The 14,760-nt window shown below is 41.3% G+C and overlaps 1 protein-coding gene across 2 annotated transcripts in view; it reads right to left on the bottom strand.

The window, feature by feature from the left end:
- The window catches only part of FAM167A (family with sequence similarity 167 member A), a 93,513-nt gene that overhangs the window by 60,460 nt on the left and 18,293 nt on the right, over window positions 1-14,760 (bottom strand). Inside the window, exon 1 of one of the 2 annotated variants that reach the window (XM_077489037.1) lies at window positions 993-1,190. The exons of the other annotated variant lie outside the window; for it this stretch is intronic. The gene's annotated coding sequence lies outside the window, so the exon portion shown is untranslated. Of the gene's footprint in view, window positions 1-992; window positions 1,191-14,760 lie in introns of those variants that run through there. 2 annotated transcript variants of the gene reach the window in all.

The raw sequence follows: 14,760 nt of genomic DNA, 5'->3' as shown, positions 1-14,760 counted from the left end.
CAATGTGCGGCCAACACTTGAGCAAATCAATGCAATAGATAGGCAGTGGCTGAAAAGTCTGCAGGAGATCAGCAGCACTGAGATGCAAAAAAAAAAAAAGAAAAAAAAGAAAAAAAATGACAATTATTTATCATATATAGTGGTTAGCAAACTAAATGTTATGCAGGTTTGGATCTACTGCTGTGGCCGCTGCATGTGAATGGCACAGAATATTTTACAGAAGGTAACATAAAGATATACAGAGTTGCATAAATCTCTATAAATTTCTATGACGAAAATTCCCTAAAAAGAAAAATGTTATATATATATATATATATATATATATATATATATATATATATATATATAAATTTTAAAAAAAGACAATTATCTATCATATATAGTGGTTAGAAAACTAAATGTTATGCAGGTTTGGATCTACTGCTGTGGCTGCTGCATGTGAATGTCACAGAATATTTTACAGAACATAAAGATATACAGAGATACATAAATATCTATAAATTTCTATGATGAAAATTCCCCCCCAAAAATATTTTTTTTTTAAATGGCAATTATTTATCATATATAGTGGTTATAATATTTTACAGAAGGCAACATAAAGATATACAGAGATACATAAATATCTATAAATTTCTACGATGAAAATTCCCCCCCCCCCCAAAAAAAATAAAAAAATAAAAAATAAAAATTATATAATTTATTATATATATAAAATTGAAAAAAAAGACAATTATTTATCATATATAGTGGTTAGCAAACTACATTTTATGCAGGTTTGGATCTACTGCTGTGGCCGCTGCATGTGAATGTCACGGAATATTTTATAGAAAGGCGACATAAAGATATACAGAGATACATAAATATCTATAAATTTCTATGACGAACATTCGCCCAAAAAATATATAAAATAAAAATAAAAGATCCATAGATACAATAATAGCATGCATGCTACAGGTTGATCATGCTTCCAGAGACTTGATAAATAGAAGTACCTGGTAGGTGATTCCAGTCTCCAGCATCTGCACAAATAATAAGTATGTTGGGTGGACAGATCCTTGAAGGGGAACTGTCAGTCAGTCAATCAGAGAACACAATAGATAATAGTTGTGGAGTTATGTCCACAGAATACAGAATTGCATTAAAGGAAGCGAGTCTGCTACCTCTCTGTGTCTCGGCTGGCTTTCATTGCCACAGTACGAGCAGCCTTGTCCTTTAAGTGTCAGATAGCCCCTCCCACTCTGTCTGACAGGACACGCCCACTCTTAAGTAAATAAGAGCAGCTAATCTGCCTCTGTGCCATTCTGAATAGAGACATTGCTGCACTCAACATCTTACGTAGAGACGTTGTAGCCGATGAAACCTGATTTACCATCAATGAAGAGATCAGTGAAAAGAAAAGAAAAATTACATTTTAATAAAAGGAGCCGTCTTCTAACCAGTTAAAGGGCCACTTTTTTAACAATTTTTCTCCTTTTCATCTCTACAGCCGAGGCCAAAAGTTTTGAGAATGACACAGATATGAATTTTCACAAAGTCTGCTGCTTTGGCGTTTTTAGATCTTTTTGTCAGATGTTACTATGGTATGCTGAAGTATAATTACAAGCATTTCGGTGTCAAAAGTTTTTATTGACAATTATATGAAGTTTATGCAAAGAGTCAACATTTGCAGTGTTGACCCTTCTTTTTGAAGACCTCTGCAATTCTCCCTGGAATGCTATCAATCAACTTCTGGGCCACATCCTGATTGATGGCACACTGTTCTTGCTTAACCACTTGACCACTGGGCACTTAAACACCCTTAATAACCAGACCAATTTTCAGCTTTCGGTGCTCTCACATTTTGAATGACAATTACTCAGTCATGCAACACTGTACCCATATGAAATGTTTGTCCTTTTTTTTCCACACAAATATAGCTTTCTTTTGGTGGTATTTAATCACCGCTGGGTTTTTTATTTTTTGTGCTATAAAAGAAAAAAGACAGAAAATTCTGTAAAAAAATGAATTTTTCTTCGTTTCTGTTATAAAATTTAGCAGATTAGTAATTTTTTCTTCATAAATTTTGGCCAAAATTTATACTACTACATATCTTTGGTAAAAATAAGTACAAATTGGTGGATATTATTTGGTCTTTGTGAAAGTTATAGAGCACACAAGCTGTGGTGCCAATATCTGAAAATTGATCACACCTGAAGTACTGATGGCCTATTTCAATTCTTGAGACCCTAACATGCCAGAAAAGTACAAATACCCCCCAAAATTACCCCTTTTTGGAAAGAAGACATTCCAAGGTATTTAGTAAGAGGCATGATGAGTTTTTTGAAGTTGTCATTTTTTCCTACAATTCTTTTCAAAATCAAGATTTCTTTTCCTTTTTTTTTTCACAAAATTGTCATATTATCAGGTTATTTCTCACACACAGCATATGCATACCACAAATTACACCCCAAAGCACATTCTGCTATTACTCCCGAGTACGGCGATACCACATATGTGAGACTTTTACACAGCGTGGTCACATACAGAGGCCCAACATGCAGGGAGCGCCATCAGGCGTTCTGGAGCACCCAGGACAATTCTGCCATTTCTCTCCTACATGTAAAAATCATCATTTATTTGCTAGAAAATTAAATAGAACCCCAAAACATTATATATGTTTTTTTAGCAAACACCCTAGAGAATACAATGGTGGTTGTTGGTTTTATCACGCACGTTATTTGCGCAGCAATTTTTCGAACGTGTTTAAAAAAAAAAAAAAAACAGTTTTATGCTTAAAAAAAAAAAAACAGTAAAATTAGCCCAATGTTTTTGCATAATGTGAAAGATGAAGTTACGCCAAGTAAATAGATACCTAACATGTCACCCTTCAAAATTGCACACGCTCGTGGAATGGCGCCAAACGTCGCTACTTAAAAATCCCCATAGGCGACGCTTTTAATTTTATTACTGGTTACATGTTTTGAGTCTCGCTCTAACGTTCGTAGTGATACCTCACATGTGTGGTTTGAACACCGTTTTCATATGTGGGCGGGACTTACGTATGTGTTCGCTTCTGCATGCGAGCACATTGGGACAGGGAAGCTTTAATTATTTTTTTTTTTATTGTTCATTTTACTTTATTTATTTTAGTTTGACATTTTTTTCCCCAAAAGTAAATTTTTTGATCACTTTTATTCCTATTACAAGGAATGTAAACATCCCTTGTAATAGGAATATGGCATGACAGGTCCTCTTTACAGTGAGATATGGGGTCAATAAGACCCCACATCTCACCTCTAGGCTGGGAAGCCTGAAATAAAAATAAAAACAAATGGCAGAGTATTGGCAGGATATTGCAGAGTATTGGCAGGGTATTGCAGAGTATTGCAGATTATTGCTGGGTATTGCAGATTATTGCTGGGTATTGCAGAGTTTTGGCAGGGTATTGCAGAGTATTAGCAGGGTATTGCAGAGTATTGCAGGATATTGCAGAGTATTGGCAGGGTATTGCAGGGTATTGCAAAGTATTGGCAGGGTATTGGGTATTGCAGGGTATTGCAGAGTATTGCAGGGTATTGGCAGGGTATTGCAGAGTATTGCAGGGTATTGCAGAGTATTAGCAGGGTATTGGGTATTGCAGAGTATTGGCAGGGTATTGCAGAGTATTGCAGGTTATTGCAGAGTATTGGCAGGGTATTCGGTATTGCAGAGTATTGGCAGGGTATTGCAGGGTATTGCAGAGTATTGGGTATTGCAGAGTATTGCTGGGTATGGCAGAGTATTGCAGGGTATTGCAGAGTATTGCAGAATATTGCAGGGTATTGTGTATTGCACAGTATTGGCAGGGTATTGCAGAGTATTGCAGGGTATTGCAAAGTATTGGCAGGGTATTGGGTATTGCAGAGTATTGGCAGGGTATTTCAGGGTATTGCAGAGTATTGGGTATTGCAGAGTATTGCTGGGTATTGCAGAGTATTGGCAGGGTGTTGGGTATTGCAGAGTATTGCAGGGTATTGCAGAGTATTGGTAGGGCATTGGGTATTGCAGAGTATTGCAGGGTATTGCAGAGTATTGGCAGGGTATTGAGTATTGCAGAGTATTGCTGGGTATTGCAGAGTATTGCTCGGTATTGCAGAGTATTGGCAGGGAATTGCAGGGTTAATTTTCGGTGAGCAGCAATGTGGGCACTGCAGATCCAGCCCACAGCACTGCTGACACCAATCTCTTCCCCCTCCGATCGGTAAAGAGAGGGGAGGGAGGAACCGGTGTCACAACATGACGCGGGTTTGTTTACAAGTGATCGATCTGTCATTTGACGGAGCGATCACGTGGTAAACGGCCGCGATGAGGGGCTGTTTACCGTGGGCCGTGATACGCTGGGTCTTGTGGACCCGGCGGTCACAGATGCTCTCGAGTGCAGACGTCATATGATGGCCTCTCAGAGTTAAACAACGCCCTGTAGCCGTCATTCGGCTATGGGCTGGTTGTTAAGTGGATAATTAATGCTTAGTTTGTTAGAATTTGTGGGGTTTTTGTTCATCTCAAGTTCTCAATGGAATTAAGGTCTGGGGAGTTTCCTGGCCATGGACCCATAATTTCAATGTTTTGTTCCTCAAGCCACTTACTTATCACTTATGTCTTATGGCAAAGTGCTCCATCATGCTGGAAATAGCATTGTTCCACACCAAACTGTTCTTGGATGGTGGGGAGAAGTTGCTCTTAGAGGTTGTTTTTGAACCATTCCTTATTCATGGCTGAGTTCTTAGGCAAAATTGTGAGTGAGTAAGCACATTCCCTTAGCTGAGAACCAACCCCACAAATGAATGATCTCAGGATGCTTTACTGTTGGCATGACACAGGACTGATGGTAGCGATCACCTTTTCTTCTCCAGACAAGGGTTTTCCCAGATGCCCCAAACAATCAGAAAGGGGATTCATCAGAGAAAATGACTTTACCCCAGTCACCAGCAGTCCAATCCCTGTACCTTTTGCAGAATATCAGTCTGTCTCTGATGTTTTATCTGGAGAGAAGTGGCTTCTTTGCTGCCCTTCTTGACACCAGGCCATCCTTCAAAAGTCTTCTCCTCACTGTGCATGTAGATGCCCTCACACCTGCCTGCTGCCATTCCTGAGCAAGCTCTGCTCTGGTGGTGCCCCGATCCTGAAGCTGAATCAACTGTAGGAGACGGTCCTGGCGCTTGCTGGACTTTCTTGGATGCCCTGAAGTCTTCTTCACAAATGAAGTGGAAATGTTTACTTACTTAACTTAATTTTCGTGGCAAAGAGGGACTTTGCAATCTATCGAAATTCATCTGATCCCTCCTCATAACATTCTGGAGTATATGCAAATTGCCATCATAAAAACTGAGGCAGCAGATTTTGTGAAAATTAATATTTGTGTCATTCTCAAAACTTTTGGCCATGGGTGTAGGTCTAGGTATTAAGAACAGGTATACTGATAAGGATTTCTGACACTCAGTTACAGCATGCTTGTTCCATATTTGTGACTCCAAACTAAACTAATATTAGGCAGTGCCTAAGGTGGTATCAAGCCCAAAAATGTAATATATTGCACCTTATCAATCATTAGATGTGGTGGCTGCATTTGTTTTATTTTTTGTAGATTTTTTTTCCCCCTCTGTTTTCACCCGGTGATTTGGCCAGTGGCGCACCTCCTGTATCAGAGTACCTGCACTCTAGTGTGGAGGTGAGTGTTAAAGCAGTATTAAACCCAAAACCAAAAATCTAATATATTGCACCTTACCGATCATTAGATGTGGTGGCTGCATTAGTTAACTTTTTTTTGGCTTTTTTCCCCTCTGTTCTCACCTGGTGATCTGACCAGTAACACACCTCCTGTATTAGAGTGCCTACACTCTGGATGAGGGAGCACAGGGGGCACAGCACACAGCAGCAGTGTCAGTTTGGGGGGGGGGGGGCTAGTATTAAATGTACTATCAGATTTAAATACACTTATGACACATACACACGACCGGACTTTTTGACAGCAAAGGTCAGACGGAGCGAGTCCGTCGGACAATTCGATAGTGTGTGGGCTCCATCGGACCTTTGCTTGCCAAAAATCCGGCGGACTTTAGAAATAGCACATGTTTTACATTTTCCCACTGGAACTCCGCCGGACCGAGAAATCCGTTCGTGTGTGTGCTAATCCGACAGACAAAAACCGACGCTAGGGCAGCTATTGGCTACTGGCTATGAACTTCCTTATTCTAGTCCGGTCATACATCATCATGTTCCAATCCGTCGGACTTTGGTGTGATTGTGTGTGTCCAAGTCTGTTCATTCGGAAAGTCCATCGTAACTCCGCCGAAGTCCGTCGGAAAGACCGTCGGACCTAGTCCCTCTAAAAGTCTGGTCGTGTGTACGCGGCATAACAAACTGAAGCCAAACTCCAGCTAATACTTTATAACCAGTTATAGTAAACAGTTTTTACATTTCCTATCTTTTTATTAAAGTTTTGACCATTTTAACCACTTGACCACTGGGCACTTAAACACCCTTAATAACCAGACCAATTTTCAGCTTTCGGTGCTCTCGCATTTTGAATGACAATTACTCAGTCATGCAACACTGGACCTATATGAAATTTTTGTCCTTTTTTTCACACAAATAGAGCTTTCTTTTGGTGGTATTTAATCACCGCTGGGTTTTTTATTTTTTGTGCTATAAAAGAAAAAAATACAGAAAATTCTGTAAAAAAACGAATTTTTCTTTGTTTCTGTTAGAAAATTTAGCAGATTAGTAATTTTTTCTTCATAAATTTTGGCCAAAATTTATACTACTACATATCTTTGGTAAAAATAAGTACAAATTGGTGGATATTATTTGGTCTTTGTGAAAGTTATAGAGTCCACAAGCTATGGTGCCAATATCTGAAAATTGATCACACCTGAAGTACTGACGGCCTATTTCAATTCTTGAGACCCTAACATGCCAGAAAAGTACAAATACCCCCCAAATGACCCCTTTTTGGAAAGAAGACATTCCAAGGTATTTAGTAAGAGGCATGATGAGTTTTTTGAAGTTGTCATTTTTTCCCACAATTCTTTGCAAAATCAAGATTCTTTTTACTTTTTTTTTTTTTTTCACAAAATTGTCATATTATCAGGTTATTTCTCACACACAGCTTATGCATACCACAAATTACACCCCAAAACACATTCTGCTATTACTCCCGAGTATGGTGATACCACATGTGTGAGACTTTTACACAGCGTGGCCACATACAGAGGCCCAACATGCATGGAGCACCATCAGGTGTTCTGGAGCACCCAGGACAATTCTGACATTTCTCTCCTACATGTAAAAATCATCATTTATTTGCTAGAAAATTACATAGAACTCCAAAACATTATATATGTTTTTTTAGCAAACACCCTGGAGAATACAATGGTGGTCTTTGCAACTTTTTATCTCGCACGGTATTTGCGCAGTAATTTTTCGAATGCTTTTTTTTGGAAAAAAAACAGTTTTGTGCTTAAAAAAAAAAAAACACAGTAAAGTTAGCCCAATTTTTGCATAATGTGAAAGATGAAGTTACGCTGAGTAAATAGATACCTAATATGTCACTCTTCAAAATTGCACACGCTCGTGGAATGGCGGCAAACGTCGCTACTTAAAAATCCCCATAGGCGACGATTTACATTTTTTTTACTGGTTATATGTTTTGAGTTACAGAGGAGGTCTAGGGCTAGAATTATTTCTCTCGCTCTAACGTTCGCAGCGATACCTCACATGTGTGGTTTGAACACCGTTTTCATATGTGGGCGGGACTTACGCATGCGTTCGCTTCTGCATGCGAGCACATGGGGACAGGGGCGCTTTAAAAAAAACATTTTTTTTATTGTTCATTTTACTTTATTTATTTTAGTTTGACATTTTTTTCCCCAAAAATAATTTTTTTGATCACTTTTATTCCTATTACAAGGAATGTAAACATCCCTTGTAATAGGAATATGGCATGACAGGTCCTCTTTACAGTGAGATGTGGGGTCAATAAGACCCCGCATCTCACCTCTAAGCTGGGAAGCCTGAAAAAAAAAAAAAGATTCTGGCTTTGATCGTATTAGCGATTCGGTAGAAGCACCGGAGGGCGGAGGGCGGCGGGAGATGTCTATGGCTGGGTATTGCAGGGTATCACCGACTATGGCTGGGTATCTCAGAGCATGGTGTTGCAGAGTACTGCGTTGCAGAGCATTGCAGGGTATTGGCGGGTGTTGCAGAGCATTGCAGAGTGTTGCAGGGTATTGGCGGGTGTTGCAGAGCATTGCAGAGTGTTGCAGGGTATCGGCGGGGGTTGCAGAGCATTGCAGAGTGTTGCAGGGTATCGGCGGGGGTTGCAGAGCATTGCAGAGTGTTGCAGGGTATTGGCGGGTGTTGCAGAGTGTTGCAGAGTGTTGCAGGGTATTGCAGAGCGTTGCGGAGTGTTGCAGGGCATTGCGGAGTGTTGCAGGGCATTGCAGAGTGTTGCAGGGCATTGCGGAGTGTTGCAGGGCATTGCGGAGTGTTGCAGGGCATTGCGGAGTGTTGCAGGGCATTGCGGAGTGTTGCAGGGCATTGCGGAGTGTTGCAGGGCATTGCGGAGTGTTGCAGGGCATTGCGGAGTGTTGCAGGGCAATGCAGAGTGTTGCAGGGCAATGCAGAGTGTTGCAGGGCAATGCAGAGTGTTGCAGGGCAATGCAGAGTGTTGCAGGGCAATGCAGAGTGTTGCAGGGCAATGCAGAGTGTTGCAGGGCAATGCAGAGTATTTGCAGGGCATTGCAGAGTATTTGCAGGGAATTGCAGAGTATTTGCAGGGAATTGCAGAGTAATGCAGAGTATTTGCAGGGAATTGCAGAGTAATGCAGAGTATTTGCAGGGAATTGCAGAGTAATGCAGAGTATTTGCAGGGAATTGCAGAGTAATGCAGAGTATTTGCAGGGAATTGAGGGGTTAATTTTCGGTGAGCAGCGATGTGGGCATTGCAGAGTGTTGCAGGGTATTGGCGGGTGTTGCAGAGTGTTGCAGAGTGTTGCAGGGTATTGCAGAGCGTTGCGGAGTGTTGCAGGGCATTGCGGAGTGTTGCAGGGCATTGCGGAGTGTTGCAGGGCATTGCGGAGTGTTGCAGGGCATTGCGGAGTGTTGCAGGGCATTGCGGAGTGTTGCAGGGCATTGCGGAGTGTTGCAGGGCAATGCAGAGTGTTGCAGGGCAATGCAGAGTGTTGCAGGGCAATGCAGAGTGTTGCAGGGCAATGCAGAGTGTTGCAGGGCAATGCAGAGTGTTGCAGGGCAATGCAGAGTATTTGCAGGGCATTGCAGAGTATTTGCAGGGAATTGCAGAGTATTTGCAGGGAATTGCAGAGTAATGCAGAGTATTTGCAGGGAATTGCAGAGTAATGCAGAGTATTTGCAGGGAATTGCAGAGTAATGCAGAGTATTTGCAGGGAATTGCAGAGTAATGCAGAGTATTTGCAGGGAATTGAGGGGTTAATTTTCGGTGAGCAGCGATGTGGGCACTGCAGATGCAGCCCACATCGCTGCTGACACCGATCTCTTCCCCCTCCGCTGTACCGATCGGTACAGAGAGGGGGAGGGAGGAACCGGCGTCATAACATGACGCCGGCTTGTTTACAAGTGATCACTCCGTCATTTGACGGAGCGATCACGTGGTAAACGGCCGCGATGAGCGGCCGTTTACCGTGATTCGTGATGCGCCGGGTCCACTGGACCCAGCGGTCACGGATGCTCTCGTGTGCGCGCCCCAGGGGGCGCGCGAGAGCAGAATTCTGGGAGGCCGTTAATTAACGGCCTCTCAGAGTTAAACAACCGCCCTGATGCCGTTAATCGGCAATGGGCGGTTGTTAAGTGGTTAAGAAAGAATTAAAGCAGTTCTGCACTCATAATAAAACATTTGCCCATTCTGTTGCCTCTAGTTCATATATTTGATAATGCCACCTGTTTTTTTTTTTTGATTCACCTACCTTTTGTAATCCGTAGTAGTTTATTTTCATCCCCTGCGGCGATGGGCGGTCTCTTGCGGGGATCAGCATCATTTCCTGCTGAAGCCCGCACTGTCTCCTGGGATCTCGTTCAAGTAATCCCAGGAGACATTGCGGCTAATGCACCCGACATCTCGCGAGATTTCGGCTAATACAGCCGACATCTCGCGAGATTTCGGCTAATACAGCCGACATCTCGCGTGATTTCGGTTATTACAGCTGAGATCTCGCGAGATCTCGGCTGTAATAACCGAAATCACGCGAGATGTCGGCTGTATTAACCGAAATCTCGCGAGATGCCGGGTGCATTAGCCGCAATGTCTCCTGGGATTACTTGAACGAGATCCCAGGAGACAGTGCGGGCTTCAGCAGGAAATGATGCTGATCCCCGCAAGAGACCGCCCATCGCCGCAGGGGATGAAAATAAACTACTACGGATTACAAAAGGTAGGTGAATCAAAAAAAAAAAACAGGTGGCATTATCAAATATATGAACTAGAGGCAACAGAATGGGCAAATGTTTTATTATGAGTGCAGAACCGCTTTAAATTACCACGCATTATTGATTTGATTTGATATGGGATTTGTATTGCGCCGAATGCGCTCCATTAGGAGCGCGTCTAGGCGCACATAGACCCTAAAATCAAGTTGAGATTTCCAATAGAACGTTAAAAAAAGGAGCCTTGGGTGCACAATATGAAAGAGGTAAAGTAAAACAGAGAGAAACCGGGGACGGGGGAGGAAAAAGAGCATACAAAATCCTTGTTTTTTGCATAGTTGCTATTCTTCATCAGATTATCCGTAGGCCTGGATAAAGAGGAGGGTTTTTAAACCCTTCCTGAAACTAAGGAGGACCTTATGCCGCGTACACACGAGCGAACTTTCCGACGGACTTTCGGCGGAGTTCCAACAGACTTTCCGAATGAACGGACTTGGCCACACACAATTACACCAAAGTCCAACGGATTCAAACGTGATGACGTACGACCGGACTAGAATAAGGAAGTTCATAGCCAGTAGCCAATAGCTGCTCTAGCATTGGTTTTGATCCGACTAGCATACACACGAGTGGATTTCTTGATAGGAACTGGGTCCAGCGGAGTTCCGGCGAAAAAATTTGATTCGCTCTGTCGGACCTTTGCTGTGGAAAAGTCCGGTCGTGTGTACACAGCATTAGAGACGCTGGAAGGGAGTTCCACAGTTCATTGCCCTTTGTAACCAAGTAAATTTTAGTCTGCTGATTGTCGGTTCTGTGAGAAGTAAGTTAGCCGATCAGAGTGGTCTTGACGGTACATAGTGAGAGGCAATGTACAAGGCCCTGTACGAGAGTTAGCCAGTTTTCGTGCAAGATTTTCCGGAGTCTCTGTATATAAAAGTTGGAGTTTTTGATACAGAGTTTAGCGTGAGGTATAAATGACAGGCAGGAATCAAAAATGATACCTAGGTTCCTGACCTGTTTTGCTGGCGTTGGGATGGGGCAGAATGAAGTGGGCCAGGCCAAGTGAAAGTTGGTGATTGATTGAAGGCCCACCAGCATCACCTCGGTCTTTGCTTCATTAAGGCTTTGCTTGTTATCGGCCATCCATTTTTGTATGCGAAGGAGTCCATTTCTCAGTTGCAGGTGCATATTTGGCCCATCGTCAGCCAGAATCTGCGTGTCATCTGCATAGATCTGGCATGCTAGTTTGTGTGTAGCAATAATGTCAGCGAGTGGGCGCATATAGCAGTTGAATAGCAGGGGTGCCAATGCCGAGCCCTGCGGGACTCCATAGAGAAGTGGTTCCATTGGCGAGCTGCATCATTCATCCGCAATTGATGGGTCCTGTCCGTGAAAAAGGAGTTGATCCAACGGAGGACAGTGCCACTACATCCAAAAAGGTATTTCATACGGTCTGCCAGAATTTGATGATCGATAGTGTCAAAGGCTGCGGAGAGGTCGAGCAGCACCAAGGCTGCTGACCCCCCCACATCTTTTACTCTTAACAAGCGTTCGCGTATATCGAGTGCGGACAGTTCAGTGCCACGTCCCGGCCTAAATCCCGACTGGGAGTCATGGAACAGGTCATTACCCTCGAAGAAGCTTTGCATTTGTTGAAAGACGACCTGCTCCAGGATCTTCGCCAGAAAGGGAAGAAGAGATATAGGTCTAAAATTAGTGAGCAATGAAGGGTCAAGTGTACTCTTCTTCAACAAGGGGGAGACAATGGCATGCTTCAGCTGTGTTGGAATGACCCCTATTTTTAAAGATAGATTCACTATCCTTGATCTTTCATCTCTGTAGCTGCAAGAGAGCTTGTTGCCTATAGAGATTTTTAAGTACCGTCATTTATCGCCCTTCCACAAGCATGCACAATTTCGAAAATGAATGACATGTTAGGTTTCTATTTACTCGATGTAACATCATCTTTCACAATATACCAAAAATATACAAAAAAAATGGGCTAACTTTACTTTTTTTTTTTTTTTAAATTCATGAAAGTATTTTTTCCCCAAAAAATGCGTTTGAATGACTGCTGTGCAAATGAAGTGTGACATAAAATATTGTAACGACCGTCATTTTACTCTCTAGTGTGTCTGCTAAAAAAAAAAAAATACAGTATATAATGTTTGGGGGTTCTGAGTAATTTTCTAGAAAAAAAAATACAAATTTAAACTTGTAAACAACAAATTTCAGAAAAAGGCCTGGTCCTTAAAGGGGTTGTAAACCCTTGTGTTTTTTCACCTTAATACATCCTATGCGTTAAGGTTAAAAAACTTCTGGCAATGACCGACCCCCCAGCCCCCCCCCCCCCCCAAATTTTACTTACCTGAGCCCTGGAATTCACTCCACGGAGACGCGCTGTCCCTCTCTACACGGGGTCCCGGCTCTTGATTGGATAGATTGATAGCAGAGCAGTCATTGGTTCCCGCTGCTGTCAATCAAATACAATGACACGGGTGCCGGGGGCGGCGCCAAGTTCAGCATTCGTGTCTATGAACACAAATGCTGGACTCGTGAGCGAGCCCGCAAGGTAACCCCCTCGGGAGAGCGCTTCTCCTAGGGGGGTATCTGATGTTGGGAGGAGCCGCTGGGGGACCACAGTCGAGGTTTGGGGCCACTCTGTGTTTCCAAACGAGCTGCACAGTGGAGGTAAATATGATGTATTTGTTATTAAAAAAAAAAAAAAAGAGCCTTTACAATCACTTTAACTAGATAACAACAACAAAAGTGCCATGTGCACACTTATATAATGTATTTTATTGATTACTGGTTTTCTATTTAAAAAATAAATAAGAGATTACTCATATGAAGGGTTTTTGTTTTGTTTGAGCTATACGAGTCATTCTGGGACATGTGATCATCTGTGGATTGCCACTTAAACCACAATGCATTGGAGGTGGAAATAGATCTGGTGTTGGATGACCTACCTAGAAGTTGGAGGACACATTCTGGTCAGTACTGTTTCCATAGGTGGGGAGGGCCCCATCACAGTGCAGAGTGACACAGTCTGGATATTATTAATACAAAGAAGAACTTGTAGGATTCACTGGAGTCATTTATTACATATATTTGTTTCTACTGCAACAGCTTATTGGTGGCACACCTTGGACTGCTATATACATTGTTTCTTTATTGGAGGTTTGATATTAGTTTGTGACACGTTTAAAAAGAAAAAAAAAGTTGCATAGCTGTTTGCCCACCAAAACTGCCGGGACATTCATTCTATTCAAATTAGGTAAAATATTCTATTTCCTCTACAGGTTAAATGTTATACATTTATTAAAACGGTTGGGAAAATACTGCATTATGGCCACTAGATGGCGCTGTTGATCATAAGAAATAAATACATTTTTTTCTATAAATGAATAACATTCCACCTGTAGAGGAAATAATCTGAGACCATTTAATTTTGCCTTGAATTGCTGTGCAGCTTTTTAGTACACCACATTGTATTTGTTATTTTAGCTCTGTCTATTATTAGATTTCATTATTTACTATTGAGGTAGGCTGCTCACATTGGGCTATTGTTTTTGGGGTTAGTTGCACAATGTTGGGGTTATATTGTGACTCAAAGGTACTGAAGAAAGTCTCAGCTGGGTAATTTGCATTTTTAATGAGCTCCTCAATAGACATGTCATTGAAATTAGTAGCTAGTAATATTATAAGGTGGTTAATGTTCGTGTTGTCGTTTTTATGCATTGATTTTACATATAAAATGTTGCCAAAATAAATAGTATAATGTGTATATGGTAAATTCAGCTGATCTGTGCTATGGAGTCTTTAATTAATTAAAGACATTGTTTTAGATCTTAAAAAATTGCAAATTACATTCAGTAATAATATAACACACAATAATAATATAACACAATAATACATATATTAGATTGTAAGCTCTTCCGAGCAGGGTCCTCTTAATCCTCTTGTATTTTATTATATTGTAACTGTATTGTCTCCTTTTATATTGTAAAGTGCTGCGTAAATTGCTGGCGCTATATAAATCCTGAATAATAATAATAATAATAATAACACACAGTAATAATATAACAAAGTAATAAATATAACACACAGTAATAATGTAACACAGTCATAAATATAACACACAGTAATAATATAACACAGTCATAAATATAACACACAGTAATAATGTAACACAGTCATAAATATAACACACACAGTAATAATGTAACACAGTCATAAATATAACACACAGTAATAATGTAACACAGTCATAAATATAACACACAGTAATAATATAACACAGTCATAAATATAACACACAGTGATAATATACCACACAGTAAT

Source organism: Lithobates pipiens, unplaced genomic scaffold, assembly GCF_037356315.1.
Source record: "Lithobates pipiens isolate NorthernLeopardFrog02 unplaced genomic scaffold, aLitPip1_a1.2 Scaffold_18, whole genome shotgun sequence".
Lineage (NCBI taxonomy): Eukaryota > Metazoa > Chordata > Amphibia > Anura > Ranidae > Lithobates > Lithobates pipiens.
Note: the sequence above shows the minus strand (reverse complement) of the source record. Positions and strands in the feature narration are given on the sequence as shown.